The 23,516-nt window shown below is 37.7% G+C and overlaps 1 long non-coding RNA gene across 2 annotated transcripts in view; it reads right to left on the bottom strand.

Annotated features, from left to right (window-relative positions):
* The window catches only part of LOC149164477 (uncharacterized), a 304,885-nt gene that overhangs the window by 28,008 nt on the left and 253,361 nt on the right, over positions 1 to 23,516 (bottom strand). Inside the window, exons 3-4 of one of the 2 annotated variants that reach the window (XR_016260243.1) lie at positions 4,545 to 4,603; positions 4,298 to 4,459 (exon numbers count right to left, since the gene is read on the bottom strand). This is a non-coding gene — a long non-coding RNA (uncharacterized LOC149164477). The remainder of the gene's footprint in view (positions 1 to 4,297; positions 4,460 to 4,544; positions 4,604 to 23,516) is intronic. The other variant, XR_016260242.1, reaches the window with a different exon arrangement.

The raw sequence follows: 23,516 nt of genomic DNA, 5'->3' as shown, positions 1-23,516 counted from the left end.
TTCATATGGTGTTAAGGTCCTTCAAGTTTTCCACGATTCTATGTGTGTGATCAGTGGATCTAAGGGTTCTCTTCTCTACAAGCACTTTCTATTCACAGTTGGAAGGAAAGGATCCTACTTCTAAAATCTACCTTTCCTCATTTTTTTTAATGTTATATAAAATATTTTAATGAATTAGTATTAATGTATACTTAAAAATATATTAATAATAAAAAAATTAGTTTAATGCGTGCTCATAAAATGACTCAATGTGCATGTTATGTAATCTCTATAACATTTAAATACAAATTAAACAATAAAAAATTACAAATTATTTTTTGCACTATAAAATATGTGTTTGGGCCTGAAGAAACTACTTATCTTATAATGTCAACAAAACCATGTTCTTCAATATTGGCAACATTCACTAGAGAAAGTGACCTAGTCTCTTTTGTCGAAGCTCACACAAGTTGTCACTATCATGCCCTAAAGTTATTATAGGATTCCCTTTGCAATTTAGGATGAGGACTTGTTGATCTTCAAAGTTAGCCATATATGTAAGCTCTATCATCACTGAAACTGGAAAGAGATTTTTAGTTATGATAGGTACATACAAAACATCAATAACTTATTAAGCTTAAGGATATCATTTGATGGATCCTACTCTTGCAACTGGATACGTGGCATGATCACCAAGTTCTACTAAAGGTACTCTTGTTAGAGTTTGTATGTTTGCAGGCTCCACTGTCCACATACCAGTCGACATCACACATGATGTCAGATGATAGGCATCCACATACCAGTCGACATCACACATGATGTCAGATGATAGGCATCCACATACCAGTCGACATCACACATGATGTTAGATGATAGGCATCCACATGCCAGTCCATATCACACATGATATCAGATGATAGGCATCCACATACCAGTTGACATCACACATGATGTGAGATGATAGGCATCAAACCATTGAGAAGTGTATCTCAAATCTCATCAATTGCATCAGACCATTGAGAAGTGTATCTCAAGATTGGATGAAATCTCATCCACTTGAGTTGATGCTTTTGCACTCCTTGTAAGTCACTTATGGTGTTAATTTGATCTGGAACCATTACCATATGACGGTGAAGGGTTCGGTTTGGATGAGACAAAATTCTGGTCTTGGATGCAATTTTTAATTAAAGTAAGCTCTTGGATTGAGCACATGGGAATGAAGTTGTGCATGCCTTTGGTTTGAATAGATTATTTGATTGTATTACATTTAACATTTAGATTTATTTTTTCATTCAAATTTGGCTATAGTTAGATCACCTAACATATCACATTTTTTTCATTTATGCTCTTCTTCCATATTCGCTGCGGACTTACGGCGTATTCTGGTCTGGGATGACTTACGGCCTGGTCTGGGATACAATTTTTAATTAAAGCTCTTGGATTGAGCACATGGGAATGAAGTTGTGCATGCCTTTGGTTTGAATAGATTATTTGATTGTATTGCATTTAACATTTAGATTTATTTTTTCATTCAAATTTGGCTATAGTTAGATCACCTAACATATCACATTTTTTTCATTTATGCTCTCCTTCCATATGCACTAGCAACTTACAATTTTTAATTAAAGCTCTTGGATTGAGCACATGGGAATGAAGTTGTGCATGCCTTTGGTTTGAATAGATTATTTGATTGTATTACATTTAACATTTAGATTTATTTTTTCATTCAAATTTGGCTATAGTTAATTTCCTAACATATCACATTTTTTTCATTGATGCTCTCCTTCCATATGCACTAGCGACTTACGGCGTTTCCTTTGCAAATGCTAGTAATAATGTAGTAATAACGACATTTCTTTTGCAGCATCTAGCGCAAATGCTAGTGCAAATGCTAGTAATAACAATATGGGACACAAGCTCGTCAGGAGAGAAAATCGGTCTCATTACAAACTAACAATTTCATTAAGAGGTCCAAAGAAATTGCGAAAAGAGTAGAAATGTGAAAGGTAATAATCAAGTAAAAGAAGTCTGCATATTCATGTAATCTGCAAGAAAGTTTTGTTATTGGTTTTTCTTTTCCTTTTAGATAAACAATAACATCGCATCTCTTCAAATTTTTTTCAAAAATTTCAAATTTAAATAAGAAAAATGAAAAATCAATTAAGCGACTTTTCACTCTTTATGTAGAGAGAAAATAGTATGAAATATGAAATTAACCTCCAATCTTTATCGATAAACATTAAATACTAATTCCATGTAGCAGAGAAAAAATACTATAAAATATGAATTTAATGTTAATGTTGGCATCATCCTAATAACTATTCCAAATTAAAAAAACAAACAATGACATCAAAATCATGAGAATGAGTATAGGTATATAGTAAAGATTATTTCAAAACTAAATACAAAATAATTTATTTATTATCTTATAATTATTTAAACAATTAAAAAATATTATATAAAAAAACGCTGGTAAACAACTACTCTGACTCCAATATGACCTATATCTCATCAATTTTTAGGCTTGGGAAACGGTCCTAATATGGGCTTGTTTATTTTCAATTTTGCAATATCACCAATTATAACTCGATCTGGTACACCATTCACCATCTAAATTTGTTGCGGACAACGTCGACCAAAAAAGGGATCTCAGTCTGAGAGGTAAGCTTCCTGAAAATCTCAACCAGCTCAAATCTTCAACTACCATGTTCCTGCAACAACAGAATGGATTCACTGGAATGCTCCCCAGTCTCAATGGGCTCTTAATCTGCAAGTGACTTTTCTGAATGGCAATAAATTCGATGACATCCTCATTTTTTTAGAACATTTAAACAACAATCCCCGCACATTCATATAAGTTTATAGGGCTTATTGAATGCATTGCTTTGCCCCAATTGGCAGCAGTAAGAATTGCATTGTGCAGCCACACACAACCCATTAATTGCTTTGAAGTTGAATAACATTTCCCCTCTGAGCAATTATCTTGATGCCAACGTGGATATGGTGTTCAAGGATTCTGCAATGATTATGCCTGTTTTCTGTCATGCTTTTCTCCACAGATATTTGGAGGAGATTCTGGTTGCAATAGATGTGTAGACTCACTCATATTGTCAAATGACTCTTGTTGTACGCACATGTAAATTTCACTTCACAAATTTGATGATCAATTTATGAATCCGCTGAGGCACTGAAGCAGAGGTGCAGTGATTCGGCCATCCACAATTGCATCGAATACCTTCTGGATGCCCTCCTGGGGTGTTTGGTCTGTCCTCGGAGTCATCATTTTCGTTTTGAGTTTCTCCCGGATAAATTCATACAGAGGAAATAATTTAGAGCCATGGATTAATGTTTTGCAATAGGAGCAGCATGTGACTGTTAGTGCACTCCACGTAAGAAAGCACGATTTCTGTAATCTCTTCTTGAAGGTGGGATTCGAACTCTTTTAACTGCTCTACAATTTCAATCTTGTGGAATGCAAGAATGGCGTCAAGAAATGTCTGTTTGAGGGCGGAGACAAGTGCGAGGGAAGGGTTGCAGGGGGGTTCTAAATATGTGTACATTGGAATACCCCTGGCGACCTTAATAAGTTGTTCTTTAATGGATTTAGGAAGATGGCATGCGTCTGAAACGCTTGAGATGACTTCTAACACAACTTTCAGAAGAATTTGTTTCAATTGTCGAAGATCTATTGCCTGGTAGAGAGCGTATAAGTGCGATGTCAGCATGAGTTTCAATATATCCAGAGCTTCTTTAGTATTCAATGGCGAAGTCGTGTTGATATGAAGCGCAAATGGAACTGTACGATGCCAAAATTAGTTTCAATATATCCAGAGCTTCTTCAGTCTTCAATGGCGAAGTCGTGTTGATATGAAGAGCAAATGGAACTGTACGGGGGTTATCTTTTATAAATTGATGAATTATATTTGCAACATAATCTATCAAGTTATTATTTTGTTTTAAAAATCTTAAAATTTCTAAATATTTATAATGGTTAATTATATATTAATTTTTCATATATATAATTTTTTTTAATTCAATATAATATATATATAATTTTTTTTGTATTCAATATAATATGGAATTGGAGTTGATATGTGGCAGTTAAAAAATATTAATAACAAAAGATTTCAAATTTTTATAGTAAATAAAATATTTCATTATCCATCTTATATAAAATATTGATATTTTTTACATCTTAATATAAAGGAAATATGTAATGTAAATGATACAATGTATTCTCTTCTCTTATAAATGATATGCAATTAATTACTTCAATATATTAAGTTGGCTTGATTTGTCCATATTTACCAGAACAGACCTTTTGGTCATCGCCAGAAACCAGGTGAGTGTTTCGCTGCTGTTCAAGTCCACCTCGATCGGGACGGAGTGGAAACAACTCCAGCGTTTGAAAGTTATTGCTACAACTACCCAAATCCTCCATAACTACAAAATTCCGTCTGCCCTCCCCTGGATCTGCAATCTACATATCATATGAAACATGTAAAGTGTACATATAATTATGAAGCTTTTAATCAATGCCAATAGAAAAAAGAAAATACACTTACATCTGTTGTGCTTTTTATCTGTTTGCGTTTGGAATCGGAGAGCGTGGTCTCAGATGAATCTGAAATTTAGTTTTAGTCACAAGAATTAGAGAAGATAAATAAATAAACAGTTAAACGTTTAATGTTAAAATATCTGTTATTTTACTATTTCATATACATATATATTTTACCACGTACTTTCATTCACATACCTCTTACATATTTTATTACATACCTATTTCACTTAGCGAGTGTGATAATTCTGAGCATTGGTTGGCTTTTATCTTTGGGTGCGAAGCGCTTTTATCCCATTACTTATATTAGTTTGGATTTTCAACGTTCTATGTCATGGTTTAATTTTGTGAGTCCTTGAGTGTTGCAAAGTGTTGTCTGTCCTTCGAGTGTTGCAAAGTCATTTTATCCATAAACGGAAAAATGTAAAGCACTAAATGAGACCCAAATGAACCAGCTGACAGAGACTTTGATCTCCTCCTTGGATTGAACTGGAAATGGCCCAAAGATCTCAGGATTGTAGACTGGAGGATTTTTACAACTACCGATACAGTCAAAGATTTTCACGAAGACTCGAGCACCAAATTTGGTAGAAAAACGCCCGCTTCCGCTGGGATATTTATGGATATCCCATTACTTAAGCGCAAACTCAAAGCTAAATAATCAACTGAGTATTTCATTGTTAATCTATTCACACGAAATGTTTGCCAATAGAAGTTCAACCAAAATGTTTGACTCGTTTAATCCCTCCAAAGATAAAAGAGAGAGCAAGGCTCAAGCGATGGGAAAAATTACTAGTCCCCATTCTCCTCCCTGCACATAAGTTAGCCACACTCATGAGAAACACAATCATTTAAAATTTCTCAGAGATTCACAAATTCACAAATTAACCATTGGGCAAACATCATAAACATGATGATTTCGCACTGCGAGTCTACTACAAGACGAAAGAACAGAAGAGCATAAACACCAATTGTATGTTATGCCTGCGAATGTCACCACAACTTCCACAGATGGGAAATCGAGGGCCAGGATATCCAGGCTGTTCCCACAGCAGCGAATATGCAAGGCTAACATGCAAGCCATTACATTGTTCGGTAGAGGTACAATATCTATCCAGCCCCCTGTGATAGTTTGCAAGTTCCAATAATAGAAGTAGCGAACAAAACAGGGCAAAAGAAATATGACCGGTTGGTTATCAATAACGGTTTATTCCAACTACATTCAAACTGTTTCTTCCAACTACATTCAAACTGTTTCTTCCAATGTGGTGAGATTGTATCGGCATATTCTTTTTTCTTATAATCATTTTTTCTGGACGCTTAGGTGTTTTGAGATATTTTTAGTTTTAATTTTTTTAAACTAATTTTAAGTATGAAAATTAGATTTTAAATTCCATACAACTAGTGGAATTAAAAAAATAAATCAATTTAAAATTAGAAATTTGAATTTTAAAATTCAAAATTTATATTTTAATTTCCAAACAAATAAATTTAATATTTAATTTTACAATTTTTTTATTAAACTTTGAAATAGTTCTTAAAATTTTGCAAATTAATTAAGAATTAATGTATTTTGATTTACACTGATTACAATATAACATGTGTGTAGAGCAAGTATAAAATGACATTTGTTTAAAAAATTAAGATTAAAAGTTAAAAGACAATAGCCCAAGGGGTGGTTAACAGGTTTGATTCTCTTCATCTGGGTTTTTTTATTATCAAGAGTCTTGTTAACTTATGCGGCAAAAATTTGAATAAGTTGAAAATTGTGGAATATCTTGATATTGAGGTGAATAATAGTGGTCCTTGTGATTTGATCGTGGATGTTGTCCAAAATAGTGCCCCAAAATTACCAATTCAAAAGTTATAGTGAAATAAATAAACAAAAATAAGAACAAAAAATATTTTAAATAAAATTGAAAAAATAAATAATTTGTTAAACCAACTAAAATATGATAAATAAAAAATGAAAAAGAAAAAAAAAAAAAAAACATATAAAATAATTAAATTCAATTAAGAAGTTGAGTCCATGTGGTCTTGGATAGATGGTGATCTAGTGCCATATTAAGACACTCTATATATTAATTCACTAGTTCAACTCTCCACCCTATTTTCCCCGATTAGGGTCTGTACCGGCAGAAAGGTCTCATTGGGATCTGAGTCATGTGTAAGATTAAGATTGTAAGGGCCAGAGGAAGACTTCACCATAGCCCTCACACATTTGGTAAGGAAGGCATGGTGCCAACGCACATGCATGCAATTAATGTCAATGAAATTGGCGAGAGCGTCACCTTATTAAGGATGTTAGGGGGTGGCCTCTCCTCATTCTCAGGCGTATGCTTCGTGGTTCTCACCTCTAATATTGGTATAGAGTTCATGGGTCACTCGTGGTTGTTCGAGAGGGAGGCCTCGTTGGTTGGTTACCCTGGTGCTATGGGTTCCCTTAGTGTCATGTCCAACGAAATCGGGTATGTTATTTCTCTTCTCCCTTTTCACGCTCGCTCTTTCCAGCCTAAACTCCTATGTCAATTCAATGGGGAAGTTTTCTTAATAAGGAATATGAAAGCAATTCGAATCTCTATCGAGAATTATGGAAAGATCCCGTTGGGTTTTATTATGAGATGTTTGCTTTCTATATTACTGTCTCTATCCTCTTTGGAATTTTTCTCATATGGGAATGTACTACATTTCTTTAGCATGGAGTCAATATATGTCACATGTCTAGTTGTCTATGGTCATTGCTTACTCCATTCGATGTCTCTGAAAGCGTGGAAGAATTAGGGTTTCCTCTGTATGGTTCCTCTCATCTTACCTTTGCATTTGGTCTCAAGTGACCTCGAGGAGTCTGTGTATGTTGTTCCTTTCCATGGGCATCAAACCCATCTTAGTTTCAAGTCAACTATTGGGTTTAGGCCTAATGTTCAATGTTTAATTCCTTTATGCTGTGATAACTTCCCAGGTCTACATTGTCAGTGTAATTGTTAGGACCTCAATGGCTGCTTCAAGCTTGAGGTTTGGGTTGTTTGTTACAAATTTTTCTATTCCATCATAGTTTTGTTGAGAGGCGTCATGGTTCATCCCTCTGGTTCTGCCTCTTCGGTGAGAGGTGGTCAGGGTCAGGGGAGGAACGCCGAGAGGCATGACGCTAGCAGCCAAGCTTAGCCTCGTCGGCCGAGGGCTAGGGGCCGCCATTCAGCTTCATGGAAAATACATGATGCATCCCAATCATACCAGTCAGGTACCCCATCTCAGGTTTGACAACTTACTTCCAACTGGGACACTAAACTTAATCAATAGGCAGAAGCAGAGATTCAAATGGACGATTGAAGAGACCTAGTCCCCAACCCTGGCCACTCCAGAGGTCGTACTTCTCAATATAAGCAAAATGTTGACCTCTATTGATTAATGAAGAACATTGTGGCTAAGGCCATAATGAACCCTCCAGCTAGTTCCTTTAAGTTTGATTTTGGTCTTCATGAAATCCAGAAGGAATTTCAACTTATTTAGTTCTAAATTCAGCGACAGAATGTCTACCTCAGCCGCATTGAGAAACACATTCCGTGTTTTCCCCAGTTTGAATTACCAGGTTCAAGTGCGAAAGATCCACTCCAGTGGATTCCTTCGATGAATAATAGTTTGATTGGTTTTGTTTAGTTTCAATTTTTGTTTAACTCTATATGGTAAATCTGCTTGCTAGGTTATTATGTTTCAGTTACTTAGACCTTAGAAGGTTTCAAGACATTCAGTCATATGAAGCATTGTTAGACAGAGTCAAACTTTTATGTTTTTGGATGGCTTACAATGTTGTTCGGTGGCCAATTTCCCTCTCCACAGGTGGAGGCCACCTAACTCCTTGAATTTTTGTTATAACGTGTTTTTTTTTAAGAAAATGAATGAAAAGATCCAACAAAGCTTAAAAAAAAAATTCAAGAAGTTCAAAAAATACAAAATAGAAAACAAAACACAAATCTTATAAAAGAAAAAGATTTCAGCAAAGTCACAGACGTGCTTAGGTAGTACCCGTACCAAGTGGAATGAGAATGATCCCTATATACAAAGTGGAGCCGGAACGACTCCTATATAATATAATGCAGGAGAGGACGGTGAACCAATAACAGAAAAGGCGCAGAATCTAGCTACGATGGTTGTAAAAGATCCCATTGCAGGTACGTGTACCTAACATGCTGGAATAATACCTAATTTCCGGTTGAAGGACAACTTTACAAGAAACAAAGATGTGGAATAATCAGACTTTCCAAACGAGATGTTCAAGAATACAAAGAAAGTGGTAAAATTCTTTTGTATTATATGTGCTAAAAGATTAAAATACCAAGTAACTCATTTATTCATTTTTTTACGTAGTAGGACATAATTCAGTGTGGCTTGTTGGCTAGGTAAGAGGCACATTGTTATACAATTTTTGCTTTTCTTTTATTTTATTCTGAATCCGTTAATTGTTTATACTATGGTAGTTTTCGATGGAGTTTAAATTTAACAATAATTAGTCATTAGTCATGCACATATGTAATCATAAATTAGTATGACCATTATTCTAGTTCTAAAGATACTTTTAGATAATTCTCCATGAATTAATTAGTCATTAGTCATGCACATATGTAATCTTAAATTAGTATGACCATTATTCTGGTTCTAAAGATACTTTTAGATAATTCTCCATGAATTTTTTTTAGATAATCTTTCATGAATCTTTTTAGGCCTACGTACTCTTGTATGATCAATCAATTCAAGCAATGAGAATTGGAATGAGAGAATAGCATATCTATTATATGTTATTGTGTATTATTTGTAGGTTGTAGCAATAAACTTTTCCTCTTCCCTTTATCAAAATAGTATAAGAGCCAAAGAAACCAAGCTCTGAAAACAAGGTTCCAATCACACTTTACTAGTGATACGAAAGGATTCTGAGAAGAGAGTAGCTAATTACTAGTGTGCAGAGCCACCACCATATCGAGAAACAAAAAGGGGTTGTATGTGGTTTTGAGGGTTGGAAAACCTACCGCTGTCATAAGATGTGAGCAATTGTCCGCTGTGTAGTTGTAGTTTTTATCAGTATGAAAAAAAACATTATATTCATCAATATATGAGTAATACATATAGAGAGGATAGTAACATGTTGATGTATACAATATCATCAAAAGTCATCGATGTGGTCCAGAATCAATGACATAATGACATGACCAAACATATAGAGCACCATGGCCAGAATCTGTGTGAGCATAGCAAAAACTAATTTTATTTGCAGTCCTAAGCTTATAATGAGAGTATATATATACAGTAGAGAAAAACACAAAAAAGAAAATAAAAATTCTTGACAAACATAATATATCTCAGAAGATACTCTGAGATATTCTGCCAGCATTATCATATGAGAGTTTCCAGTGAATGTAGAAGTTATCCAGGAAGAGGTATCACCCCAACATCCATAATATAATCCTCCATCTTGATCTCAATGTGCATCCCGTCCAGCTCATCTAGTAACCCCCTCTTCGAGAGTCTGTCCGCGGATTGATTGAACTCCCTTCCAATGTGCTCAATCGTTGAGCCCATAAAAGAAATCCAAAGTTGTTGAACTTGGAATAGCCATCCTTGGAGTGTGGGTTGGTAAATTTGTGCCCATCCCAGAACATAATCAATGAGAATCTCGGAATCCCCAAATATATGCATAGTAGGGATGTTCAGATATCTAGAGAACCATAGAAGTCCCCAGAGTGCCATAACTTCTACCTTCATGTTCGTGTTGCAGCCAGCACCCCAGTGAACCCAAAATTCCTGTTCTGGAGAATAAGCAATCAAGAAGCCGCATCCACACCTATTCCTTTGTGAAGCTCTATCAAAATAGCCAGCCGAGAAGACCAACTTTGGGCCAGTTGGTTTATGAATGGTATCCTTCAGTCCTTTACCCTGTAGAGTGCCAATAGAGAAACCCAATATGATGCGCTCCAGAACCCGTGATTCAGAATCTCTGAGATTGTTGAAGATTATGTTGTTTCTCCATCTCCAGATCTCCCAGAAGAAATTAAGGGGAATGTTGCGCCATGTAGGTTGTTGTTTGCTCCACCAGCTTAAGCAGTCAGAGATATGATCAAATTGCTGATATGGGAAACTAGTATAAACAACAAGTTTTTTCTAGAGTTGTATAATCTTAGGACAAAGTAAGAATAAGTGTAAATTGTTCTCCTCCGCAGCCCTGCAAATAACACAAAAACCCGACCCATACCAATGCCTCTTCTAGAGGTTTTCCCACATGAGATTTTTATTTTTCCATACCAGCCAAAGAAAAAGAATAATCTTAATGGGAGAATTGGATTTCCAGAAGATTGTGAACCAACATACCTCAGGATGTAATGTCTCTTGATGGCAAAGAGAAAAATATGTATCAGCCACCATATGACCACCTTCCTTCATTTTTCCAGTCCAGGCAATCTGGTCCCTTTCAACCACACGACAAACTCCAGCAAGTTGCATGTTAGATCTAATATGTTCCCATTCTCTCGCCATCTGCTCGTCTAGTCTCAGTTCCAAAGCCCTTTTCCAGATAGGACATCTATCTTGCCATGATGAAATGACCTGATGCTAGAAAAAGATGTCGTGGCTATTTAAACAATATATGAGATCATCTGATATATTGGAGGCAACATCAATCCCCTGAATATGATCCAAACCAATGATAATGCAGTGGCCAATACCCAATTTCCATGCCAGTTGTAGTAGGAAGAAACGGTGAATTTTGATGAAACTGAGCCAAATTGTTGATCCTGTAGTGATCCCAATACTTCCACGTCACATCCAGACAGAGAAATCGAAGTTCTTTAAATACTTGTGCTGAATGATCATACCCCAGGTGCCATCACCAAAAATCCCTCTCCACATAGATTTAAGTAATAGTGCCCAACCAAATCTCCTCAGATTCAGAATACCCCAGCCACCCAGACGCTTTGGAAGAGTGAGGTGGTCCAATTTGGCAAGGTGGTATTTGTTCTGATTTTTCATACCAGACTAGATGAAGTTTGTCGTAATCCTATTGAGTCTTTTTATAATGGTGAGGGGCAAAAGATATAAGTGTGCCCAGTACACTCCCAATTGAGTGATCACTGCCCGTGTCAGGGTGATTCGGCCTCCCAAAGATAAGCATCTGAACTCCCAGCCATATATTTTCTTATAGAATTGATCTATGAGCCACATCCAATCGTTGACTTTATAGCTACAGGGCTTGATGTGGAATTTGAGGTATTTCATACCCCCCGTCAATGGTTCGGAAGCCACACCAAATAATCTTTTTATGTATGCGATAATCTCCTCATCACATATGTCATGGAGAATGATGGATTTCTAGAGATTCATGAGAAACCCAGAGGCATTTCCAAACTTAGCAAAAATATTAAAAAGATAGAGCCATGCAAACTTGTTAAGTATCCCCATGATGAGGACGTCGTCAACAAAGAAACTATGCGAAATATATATATCCCGCCCCATATGCAATGCTTGAAATTTCCCTTCTGCTACAACTTTTTGTATGTGAAGGCTCAGCCCATCCATAGCCAAGATGAAGAGAAGTGGAGATAGTGAGAAACCTTGTCTGAGAACCCTCCCCGCCTTGAATAAATCTAAAGGATAGCCATAGTAGGACTGAATGGGAAAGGCCGAGGGCGACCTCAAAAATGTCGACTATCGCGATTTTGTTTGCGATGTATAATGATATTCCCAGAAGAGGAGGGGATGATACAGGGAGATGAAGAGCCAGGTGGCTTGTGAATGGTGAGAGAGAGAAGATATAGTGTCTTTTTCTATAGAAGAAAATCCAGATTGTTGCCAATCGAATTAGTGGGTGAATTAAGTGGTGATGTAGGGCAGGTTCCAGTGGCCGGTGGGCGGGATGTGTCACGTGAAGGAGACGACACGGGGATATACAAGATGTGTGAAGATGAGGGCTCATCACGTGATGTCAGAAGATATGATGTGGGACGTGAAGGAGGATAGTCACTGAGTGGAGGAGGGATCTTATTCGAAGGAGGAGGTGAGGTGGCATCGGTCAGAGGAACACCAGACCCATCCGAAGATCAGGGGGATGAAGGAATGTTAATATGTGTAGAGATATTTGGTTTAACATACTAATGAACAAAAAAAGGAGGATTCGAAATACTTGTAGACCGTAGGGGGCTACGTCTAGGAGGAGGCATCTCATACCAACTACGTGGAGAAACAAAAAGATGAGAATCATTTTTTCCCCACATATCATGATGATAGCGTCAGTGAGTCCTAAGTCTGCCGCCCAGCCGTCATGGACATTGTGCCAAAAGATGACCTGTATGGTGGCAGTTAAGACACCAGAAAGGAACCCCCCAGAAGTCGAGCCATTGAACCAGATGAGTGGCACCCCAATTGATTTCAATATGATTCGGAAAGCCCCCTCTGTATTCTTTTTCAATTAAGATCCAAGCAACACGCTTGTCCTATGCGCCCAAACACCACGGATCAACATACACAAATTTGCCAATAGCGTTTCTGATATCCATAAAGACCTGTTTCATCCAGAATTCAATGGGAAATCCAGGAAACTTAACCCAAATCAGTTTGTTTTGGGGGGTTTCTTTCAGTGGATTGAACCCAATGTACCAAGAATGTAGCGCCAGAAAGCTTCGCCCGTTGATCCAAGGAATTGACTTGATTTTAATAATATCCTCCTAGCTGAGGAAATGAAAACTTTACAAACCATTTAACAGTCACACCACTGTAGGCATATAACCTAATAGTGTTTTCCACTTCGTGTCAACCCAATGCCTCATATCCGCTTCGCACAAATTGGAAAAATGCCACTTTCCAACAAGAGCCTACTTCTGAAGGCTGGTAACCCAGTCTATGAGGACGTCGTGGTCGAAAACCAGAGTAGGGGCCGGGGAAGAAATCTTGAGAGAACGATGTTGATGTCGGGATCGCCGTCCATTTTCCGCGTGGGGACGTCCATGCAAACCATGTTCCGCATGTGAGCCATCTGGAGAGTGCATCGATGGCTAAGATGAGAGCCAAGTGTCTAGGATCGTTGGGCCCCGCCGCCCAAAATTTGACTCAGCATCCAGCATGGCCCGAATGAAAGCTTCGTGGGCTAAGGTGTCAGAATCCAGCAGGTCCATGACCGCATAAATGAGAAGGAAGACGAGTACAACTAGATGGTGGGAAATGTAAATGTAAACTAAATGAATCTCTAGGAGGTAGGTCATAATTAAATAGACTACATCAGAAAATCCCTGTCAAGGATATCTAGGGATCCACAAAACACAAATTACGAAGTACAAAAACCACAAAACATAACACCCACATAATGCCCAAAAAAGTGAAGCACCGTCAAAAGGCCAGTCTATATGAGGAAAGTACCTAGAGTGGAATTTGTAAATAGGAGTGTGATCATGTTAGAGAGAATGTGTAGGAGAATGTCAGGGGGAGAATGTATGATGCAGACCCAAGTCACCTTAAGCAATTATAACAACACCGAACCGTCTGAAAAATCGAAAACCTGTCCGAAAAAGAGCAGGCTCAGGTAGCCGGAAAAAACAAGCCAACCAAGAGCAGAAACCAGACTAGCGCAGAGCATAGAGGAGAGATCAAACCCCTGCACAATAGCACAGTAAAGGATATAGTTAAAAGTCATCACAACAAAAATAGCAACAACAGCTCCTATAGGTCCACCATCTATTGCAGAAACGGATACCAAAAGTTTTGCAAGGCCGAGAGATGATGAAAGAATTGATCCACCGATGCCAGAGTGGAAGAAGGTTGTTTGTTTGTAGGCAGGATCCTTCCTCCCGAGAAAGCAGAGGACACAAGAGATTAAGAATCTTAGTCCAGAGAGGCATATGGACGTCTAGAGGAAGGATGAAAATGGGTTCGGAAAATAAAGATAAGAAGGTATATGGCAAGGCAGAGAAGTATCAGAATATGAAGGACTTCCGAGTGAAAGTAATAATGGAGGGAATTGAGATGCAGGAATAGCATGCTATATATCCGGTGGAATCGAGGGAGGGAAAGGAAGACCGAGAAAAAATAGGAACACCCCCAAGAGTCGCATATGATGAAACACACCCCAGATAGTAGGCAGGATCCCCCACAAATGGAAGGAGTCAATGACCAGGAGTGCCCCACAAGTCTAGACCAGTGTCCATAGAAGGCAATGCAGAGACAATGGCAGAAACAAAAACAAGATAACACAAAAGAACAGGGGAGAAAACAGGGCAGTGAACATCAAACCTGAGAAATACTGGTGTCAAATATTATGAAGTCTAGTGCCCAGCAGCAGCGACCCCAGATCGCATACTCTTGTTCGCCATACTCACAGCAGCTGTGATCATCAGATACCTATGAGTAGGAGTTGTTTTTACGGAATGCGCAATGAGAGTTACTTCAACAAGAATGGAGAATCAAAGCACACATTTGGAGCTTAAGGATTCATCGTTGATCATTGTTAGGATCATCGATGACTCGGCTTTGAATCAGAACATTCAAAGCGTATCCATTTCTAAAAAAGCTATGACCAGTAATTGGAAGTTTTCCTTAACATTCATTGCATTACGTGGCCACTAGAAATCAAATCAACATCTGCTCTTCATTTCCGGGCTAGAGGACATGAATTCCCAACTAAAGATTCAGGGAAACCGTCCCAAATATGAAACACTGAAGAAAAGAGTCTGAACTTAAACGCCTAAAGGTTCCAGCACTGGAATTTTTTTTTAATTCTGGAGCTAAGAGAAAATTTGAAGGATAAACAGAAATTTTGAAACTACCTTGACGGTTTGGCCTCGAGCTGTATTTTTTTTTTTTTGAATTTGTCTACTCCTATATTGATACAAAATATTTTTACACCGAGGCCATGGCCTCAAGAAAGCTAGCCCAAAGATGCAGCATGTTTACATAGCATAGCTGAACATTGCCCCAAAAAAACCTGCTGAATGTTGCCCTGAAGGACTACTAGGAACCTAACCATGACTAATACCATAAAACATGAAGCCCCTATTATCGTGCTTGAAACTAAAAATTGAACAGAGGCCATTCAGCAACCATAACAAGATGACTGGACCATGACAAGTGAACTGAGAAGCACTGCCTAGAACAAAAACTGAGGACAAACTTCAGAAGCAACTGAGACTGAAATCGAGACCAAAAACCATAGACTAGCAGAGTGCCGCCCTCGCAGGGGAAACCGACGATTAGAACTGATGCGCTTATCATGACGGTCAAGTAGGTGATGAATGAGTACCCTCGAGCATACAGAGTTTCAAAAAACCATAGAGCGCAGACCTGCTTAAACGTCATGGGAGGTGGAGGGCTGCTCTTCAATGATGCGACATCCATATTTGTAGTCGTCTTCGTCCTCAGAGGGGTGGCCCTCTTTGCTTGTAGAGCCGCCGCCGATAGGGACACTCGGGCCCGCCTGATCCTCCACGACCTGGGATGCTATGCCTTTACTCGAGCCTGAGGCCTTGCTCTGCTTGTAATCCATCTGAGTGGTACCATATCTGTCTTCCGCCAGCATTTCCCTAGTCACCCCAGGGGAAACAGCTTCCTGACCAGCAGTAATCTCCCTTAGCTCTATGGTAACAGAGGCCATGAAGGAGAAATTTCCATGAGCGCAGGGGAACTGGAGCCAAGCGTTATTAGTAGAAGAATTGAATGACCTCGCTGCCGAATTGTGTTGTCCTCTACCTCGTCCCTGACCACTTCTTGTAGCAGGATAGTGGTCCAAGCAGAAGTTTGAACAAAAAGTCGAGGAATCCATCATGGAGGAGGAGACCTAGCGGACAGTTTGCCCCCGGGAGCTGCCTCTCCTGCAACTCATCCTCTGGCGAAGTTTGGGCATGGTGGGAAGAACAGGAAGATCCGAACAGGCTGCAAAACTAAGGAGGCAGAAAAGGATTAAAACTAGCTTGGCTTCAACACACAGATGGGCGAAGGGAAGGGCAGAGGACAAGTAGCTATCGAATTTGCAGATATGGTAATGAGAAACCTGAAGGCCCAGCCAGAAATCCACCCAGCGAACCAGAGCCCAACATTTCCCCGAGATAGTTTGAGAGCGAACCTCTGTAGCGGCAAAGGAGTGACTTGAGCGCAAAGGAGGAGCGCAAGTGAGACGAGCTGAGGGCGCCATGATTAGAAGATGAACAGGCTGGGGAGGAGGGACAGGCTGCATTAAAGCAGCATTAAATTTGAGTTCAAGGGAATTAAAGACAGGTTCTATGAGAGACCAAGAGGCAGGGCGATTCCTATTTCCAATCCCATAGGAAATTTATTGCGCCTGACATGCGCCCGAGATAGCCATATATAACACGCCAGTATTTTTTTTCTCTGTAGCCATCACCACCGGCGTGTTATATATGGCTATCTCGGGCGCGTGTCAGGGCGCAATAAATTTCCTATGGGATTGGAAATAGGAATCGCCAAGAGGCAGTGGAGATGAGCCACGCGCCCACCGATTTTGCTACCCACTTACCTGTACCACATTTAAACACCCGGATCCGGGAGGCCTCGAGCTGTATTAATAATGACAACTTTTGAAATATAGATCAGAGACGGTATTATAGATGGAGACTCGACTGTCATTCTTCTGAAGATAAATATTGTTAAATATTTTAATTCTCTGCAGTTTTCTTTCAAGTTATTGAATTTATGATAGCTACCCAAGTTTGCTTTACGACAAAACATTTCTTATGAGGGAATTTGTTTGGAAATATTGCAGGATGTTTTTTTTTTATTATGGACTTAAAAAAAGAGAAGTTAGATTGGCAAATAAAATAAAAAAGTTTAAAAAGGAAAAGGTTACACAATAGGAGATAGGAAAAAGGGTTTTGGTTTTTAAGTAATTAAAAGATTAAAAAGTTGAAAAACGGCAAAGTTTACAAAATAAGAGATAAGGAAAAAGGATTTTGGTTTATTTCTATTTTAATTAAGAAAGAGAGAGGGTTGGTATACAAATTCACATACTTATAACATATTTATATATTTTTTATTAAGATGGATTTCTTATTTTAATTTTCTATCACTTTTTATTTTCTTCCATAAAAATTATGATTTTTTTTAAATGAGTGATTTATGGAAGATCGTTTCAAATGGGGTTGACATATGAGGCCATGAAATAAGATCAAAGAGATCAATTTATAGATAACAAGAAGAATGATGCAATAATATAGTCTATTATTCAATAAGGTTTGGATGAAAACATTATTCCCGAGATTACAATAGCAACCAAGTTCAAAGAAGCTTGAAATATTTTGGAGATGACATATAGTGAAAGGGAAAGCAACATTCATCAACAGAGCATTGCAATTTTTAATGGAGCTGCTATTATAATAGGAGAAGCAATTAATTTTGATATTGTAGAATTAATTGGAGACATTGTGGAAGAGCATACCTAAGTAGAAGAAGGTATACAAGACATGGAGACTACAATTGATTTAAACACTAGAGAGAAAAATTTAAAAAAAACTGTAGAAGAAAAAAATTATTATGTACAAGATCTATAGCATAAACATGGTTAATAAAATAAACATACATGTTCACATGATGAAATTGAAACCACCTTCAAAGTAGCAAATTGAGAATAACCTAGTAGTGAAAGTTGAATTTTATTATGAGGATGAATTATTTTTTCTTGAAGAGTGGCATGGAAAGTGTTGAAATTCTAATACAAGAGAGAATTTGTAGACATGATAATTATTTGTGAAGATGTTTATTCTTCTTCTTAGTTTTTATTTAATATTCATTAAGTAATTTCCATTAAAATATAAGAGATAAGAGACACAAGAGATTAGGCCAAAGGCCAGGACAAAACACACAAAGGGAAAACCCATCAATCCTTTCCTCATAGCTCCTTTATTAACAAGAGAAATCCAAGTCACATCTAAATGGATAGAAGATCCAATTTCCATGTCAGCACTAAAAAAAAATGTCCACATGAAATATGCCAAGATGCTATATGTCTATCCATAAGTTCTGTCTCGTAGGAAGTTTGTATAATTGCAAAAGAATGCCGCCACAAATAACTTGGATACTTCAAAATTATTGTGCCTTGTGAAGCTTAGATATATATTCCTTAGAAGCTCATTCATATGCCACAAAAATCAAGCTCAGGTGCCTTAGGAATCTCAGATATATGTGATTTAGAAACTCAAATATATGTACCTCAAAATTTTCCATCGGTAGCTTACATATGTACCTCAAGATCTGCCACAAACCTGAATTACTTTTCCACAAAAGATCACTTAATTGGTTGCCAATTATTAGAGGATATGTGTCGATATATAGTTGTTCATGCATTCGAAAGGACATGTCTTTTGGGGAGGCCGGCTTGTCTTCCTTGAGCACCGACTTGGTAACCTAGAAGCACAAATGACACTTACAAAAAATAAAATTTTCTTCTTTTCACAAGGGTCACAAAGAACATTCCCTATTACATTTTATTTTGTCACCAAAACAGAACACGAAGAACATCCTTGATAATAAAAATTAATAATATTATTAATTTTTATTTTTATTTTCTTACATGAAATACATATTGACACAAGTACAATAATTATGAGGACTGAACCTACTTACAATTTTAACACTCCCGCTTAACTAGGGATCTATTCATATTGACTTATTAGGATATTCTTAAGTTGAGAACTTTTAGAAGAAAGGATCCATAATGATAAGCATAAATGATGATAGCATCATCATAGCCAACATTGTCAAACTACAAAGGCTTTGAAAAGTATGCTTTATCTCTCTACTATATCATAGCACAATGCAGAGAGGCATTCAATAGGACACCACACTGCCTCTTTGAGGCACATACCCTGCCTAGCTATTCACCAAGGTATTTCCTCGCACTGTCATTTCTTAATCCTTTGTCACAATACTTGACAAAATAAATGTCGGTCCTCCAGACAATTCTTATATAATATCAATGTACTTAACTATTACGACTGTTAGTCCTGGTCACAATACAGATCTCAATAATGCCGGTCCCTAATGCTTACCCAATCCAGCATTCTCCCTACCCATGTTCATGCATTAGGCTTATAACGATTTTTCCTGACAATAGTCACATGACACATGGAGAACACAATGTCCATCCTCACTCCCTCTCGACTAGGGAGGAGATATCTGCAAGCCCAAGTTTGTGTCGAAGGTACTCAGACTTCCCTTACATCAATCACCTATCCATCCGTGGAGATATGTTGCATATTTATGGCTCCTATCTACACCATACTCTAAATATTCAAGAGCTTCCATTTTCTATAAAAAACCAAGTTATTGACAATATTTATAGAAAATCACAATCAAATCCAACACATCATCGGACAGTTCGTCAAACATTTTATGGATCCAAATTGCTTTATAGCTAATTGTATCAAAATCCACGTCTTCTTCCTCAACAATGCAAAAAAAATCAGTTTCATACTCTTCTAGGAAACCATACTAGATCCCAACCATCGGCGGCATCTCTACTCATTATTAGCACTACCAATCCAAACAGTGTATCCTCAACTCCCAAGTTGTAGTGTAAGATCCTACATGTCAACTTTTGCTTCTGTCTCCCTCTAAATTCAATATTTATTCATTTGGCTCATGAGTCCTTCTTTCAAAAGTTCAAGGTCTTCTTTAATCATGAGGCTTCTTCAAAATTTGAGGTAACTCTTCTAACTAAGGAAATCAAATTTACATGATCTTCTCTTTCTCACTGAGAGAATATTATTTCTTCCATGCTTGTCATTTGATTTTGATTTCTCTAATGCATACTTCAAATTGCTATGTTCTTACTACATTCATGTTCTCCATGATTCAAGAAAGCCCTTGTGCTTTGCTATGTTTTTGCAAATTTGCTATCAAGTCTTATGATTAACCTACAAACTTTATTAGGAAAAGGTTGTGGAAGAAAAAATATAATTAAGTAAGGTACAAAAGACTATTCAAAGATAAAGACAATAATAATTGTAGTAATCAATGAAAGGATATGTAGAGTGCTTATCTTTAGAGAAGAGTAAGCTCCCACTTAATATTCATCCTTTTGTAATTTTCATCGTCCTTGTCCTCATAAAAACAAGATGTCATATTTGTCATTTCCAAGAGTTAAGGATTGTTTTTGTCAGTGTAAAAAGATAAGTCCTAGCATATGTCTGAAGGGTTTTAAAATTTAACTCTTTGCTAGGTTTTACAAACCATAGATGCTTCAATATCCAAAGTTTAAAAGGCCTGCCATACTCCAAGCTTTGCAAATTCTAAATATACAAATGTGTTAGCTGTAAACCCTAGAACTTATATTCATACGCCTTCTATAAAAGAGGTGGAGTGTCTTGACATTCTAATCATTGATTCACAAAAAATTGGTCCTCATGTGCTCAGAAAGGGTCCAAACACCTATCATATTGATTGCACCTTTGTCTTCAAGAAAGAAGACATAATTCCTTATGCAAAGACCCTTTCATGGCACAATAGGTGTTAACAACTTCTTTCATAAGATTGGTATTTCATATTTCATGTTGATTCACATATAAAGTGATTCCTTCATAACATATTATATCTAGCAATGTGATAGATGAGATATTCGAGGATAAAAAAACTTAGATGCATGAGAACTTTAACATAAATCTATGCCTAGTTATTGAGAAATCAAAACAAGGTTTATAATCACCTCTTGAGAATTTTTACTTGTCTTCCTTGAATACAATGCCAAATCATAAATTCTTGAGGTTGCTTGCAATGCTTGCTTCATATTTCAAATGGAAATCTTAGACCTTGAACATATGCTTAGAAAATTTGGATCTTTTCACAACCACACACTTCTCCTTTAGTTTCATTATGATGACTAGAAATACTTTGGACTCTAGATATATTTTAGGATTGTCATTGGTGTAGATCAATCAAATTAGACTTTTGATCTAGTTTGACAGTGAAGATATATTTCATACTAGATAAGGATCGTGCTCAAACTTTTTATTAGATGTCTTCTTTAATATTTTGGTGCATTTGCGGATGTTTTTGTGTGTTGGGTTAATGTTATACTGTTTGCAGCTAAAGCTTGTGTTAGACTTTATTCTATCAAAGGAATGATAGCCAAGGAAAATTAGTAGCCATGGTCTTGATTCAAATTTTATAATAGAGTATATCAAATAAATATATAAATGCGGTGTTAGATATTTGAAAAGTAAAGTTCAAATTATAGATTCTATTGTAATGTAAATGGTTTTTTCTATATTGGAGTAAGTTTGATTAAACATATTATTAGATATTATAGTTTTTTAAAATGGGTTTTAGATAAAAATTGTGTATTACCTATCCATATTATTTACATTACCTCTGTTGGACACAGATTGTCATTAATGTCAATATGACAATATTCAAGAGGAGGAGACAGAGCCATCAGAGGAGCAGACGGAGCCAAGAGGAGCAAGAGGAGCCACATAGGAGCAGACCAAGCCATGTTGGGAATTTTTCTGACCGTACCCAGCTTTGACTTCGATCCGACGACGAACAGTCTTCATACTAATCCAACGATCATCGCTCGCCCAAACAGAACGAATGTTACGTCCCGATAGAAAGTGGTTTTGTGAAAAGTACAGTTGACGCGTGGCAAAATTTTATTGCATCGGGTGAGATTTATGGAATACCACTTTCATAGCAAAAGCGGTCCGATGAGCTTGGTGGTTTTCTTCAGCTGTTTTTGTAAAAAAAAAATGCGCAGGTGAAATTAATATTTCAACAAGCTAGAGGAGCCACACTGGAGCAAGAGGAGCTACAAGAGGAGCCATCGGAGGAGCAAATGCAGCAAACAGAGCCATATATGCCTATCGGGAGCCTATCGGGAGCATACACAGCTATCGGGAGCCTATCGGGAGCATACACAGCCATCGGGAGCAGAACTCACATAGATATATCCAGTTATGTTATCGGGCCTGTAAAACCCATGTATGCATGCTTTATCATTATCGGCGGTTAAAAACCATATAAATATGCATATAATGCAAACAGAGGCGGAAGTCTTGGTTATATATGCAAATACACCATCGGCAACAAAAACTATGCATATATATATGTTTAACACTATCGGAGGCGCAAACGGAGGCTAAGGCGTGTACATAAGCTCTAACACTATCAGCGGACTTGAAACCTTATTCACAAAAGTGTTGACGCTATATCGGGTCCGGCACACAATGTCGCATCGGAACTTCGGGAGCGGCGATACAGTGTCAAGTGGGTCATTGCGATTGCCGATAGCGATATCGCATCGGACCTCCGCCAAGGGCAGTCCCCGATTGCGATAAGCATGCGGACCCGACGGGCATATAAAACATGGTCCAATGCAATATCGCATCCGCAAGTGGATCGGCCCATCGGCCATCGACCATTGGTGACTGCCGATTGCGATTACAAGGCGGACCTGATACAGGTTTAAATGCGGGTGAATTAAAATTTGAAGTCCGCCTTTAGCACTTTTTCGCCTGTTTTTTCATATATTTCCTATGTAACTCAAAAATGTCGTGCGCTGGGTTCTGAGGCAAAAATACTGTAAGGAACAGTCCCGATAGTGCAGGAGACCGAATCATGGCGATTATGATTGGGATAAGATGTGGCTGTCTGTTAAATGAAGCGGCTCTAGTGTATGCCTGCGATCATGAGCAAAACATGAGTGTTGTTACAATTTTGATATATGTATCCTATGAATATTGGAACGGTTGGATAGACAGAAGGAACTGAAGTCCGGGAAGCCGAAGAAGCAAGCAAGAGAGGAGGTAAATGAAAGGGTAAGCAAGCATTGAGGAAGCCGAAGAGCATGCGGAGAAAGGAAGCCAAAGAGCCAACAAGAAAGAGGAAATGAATGGACAGAGGCATGGAATGTATAAAAGTAGCAAAAATAGAGAACTGACGTGGTTATTGGTGTATGGTATAACCTGAGTATGAGATAGTGGAAGCAGTAGAGGCAAAGGGGGTAGCA

This window comes from Pinus tabuliformis, chromosome 5_1 (genome assembly GCF_031772625.1).
Source record: "Pinus tabuliformis cultivar Carrire ecotype Pingquan chromosome 5_1, CPIR1, whole genome shotgun sequence".
Taxonomy (NCBI): domain Eukaryota; kingdom Viridiplantae; phylum Streptophyta; class Pinopsida; order Pinales; family Pinaceae; genus Pinus; species Pinus tabuliformis.
The sequence above is the reverse complement of the archived record's forward strand: the minus strand, read 5'-3'. Positions and strand labels throughout refer to the sequence as shown.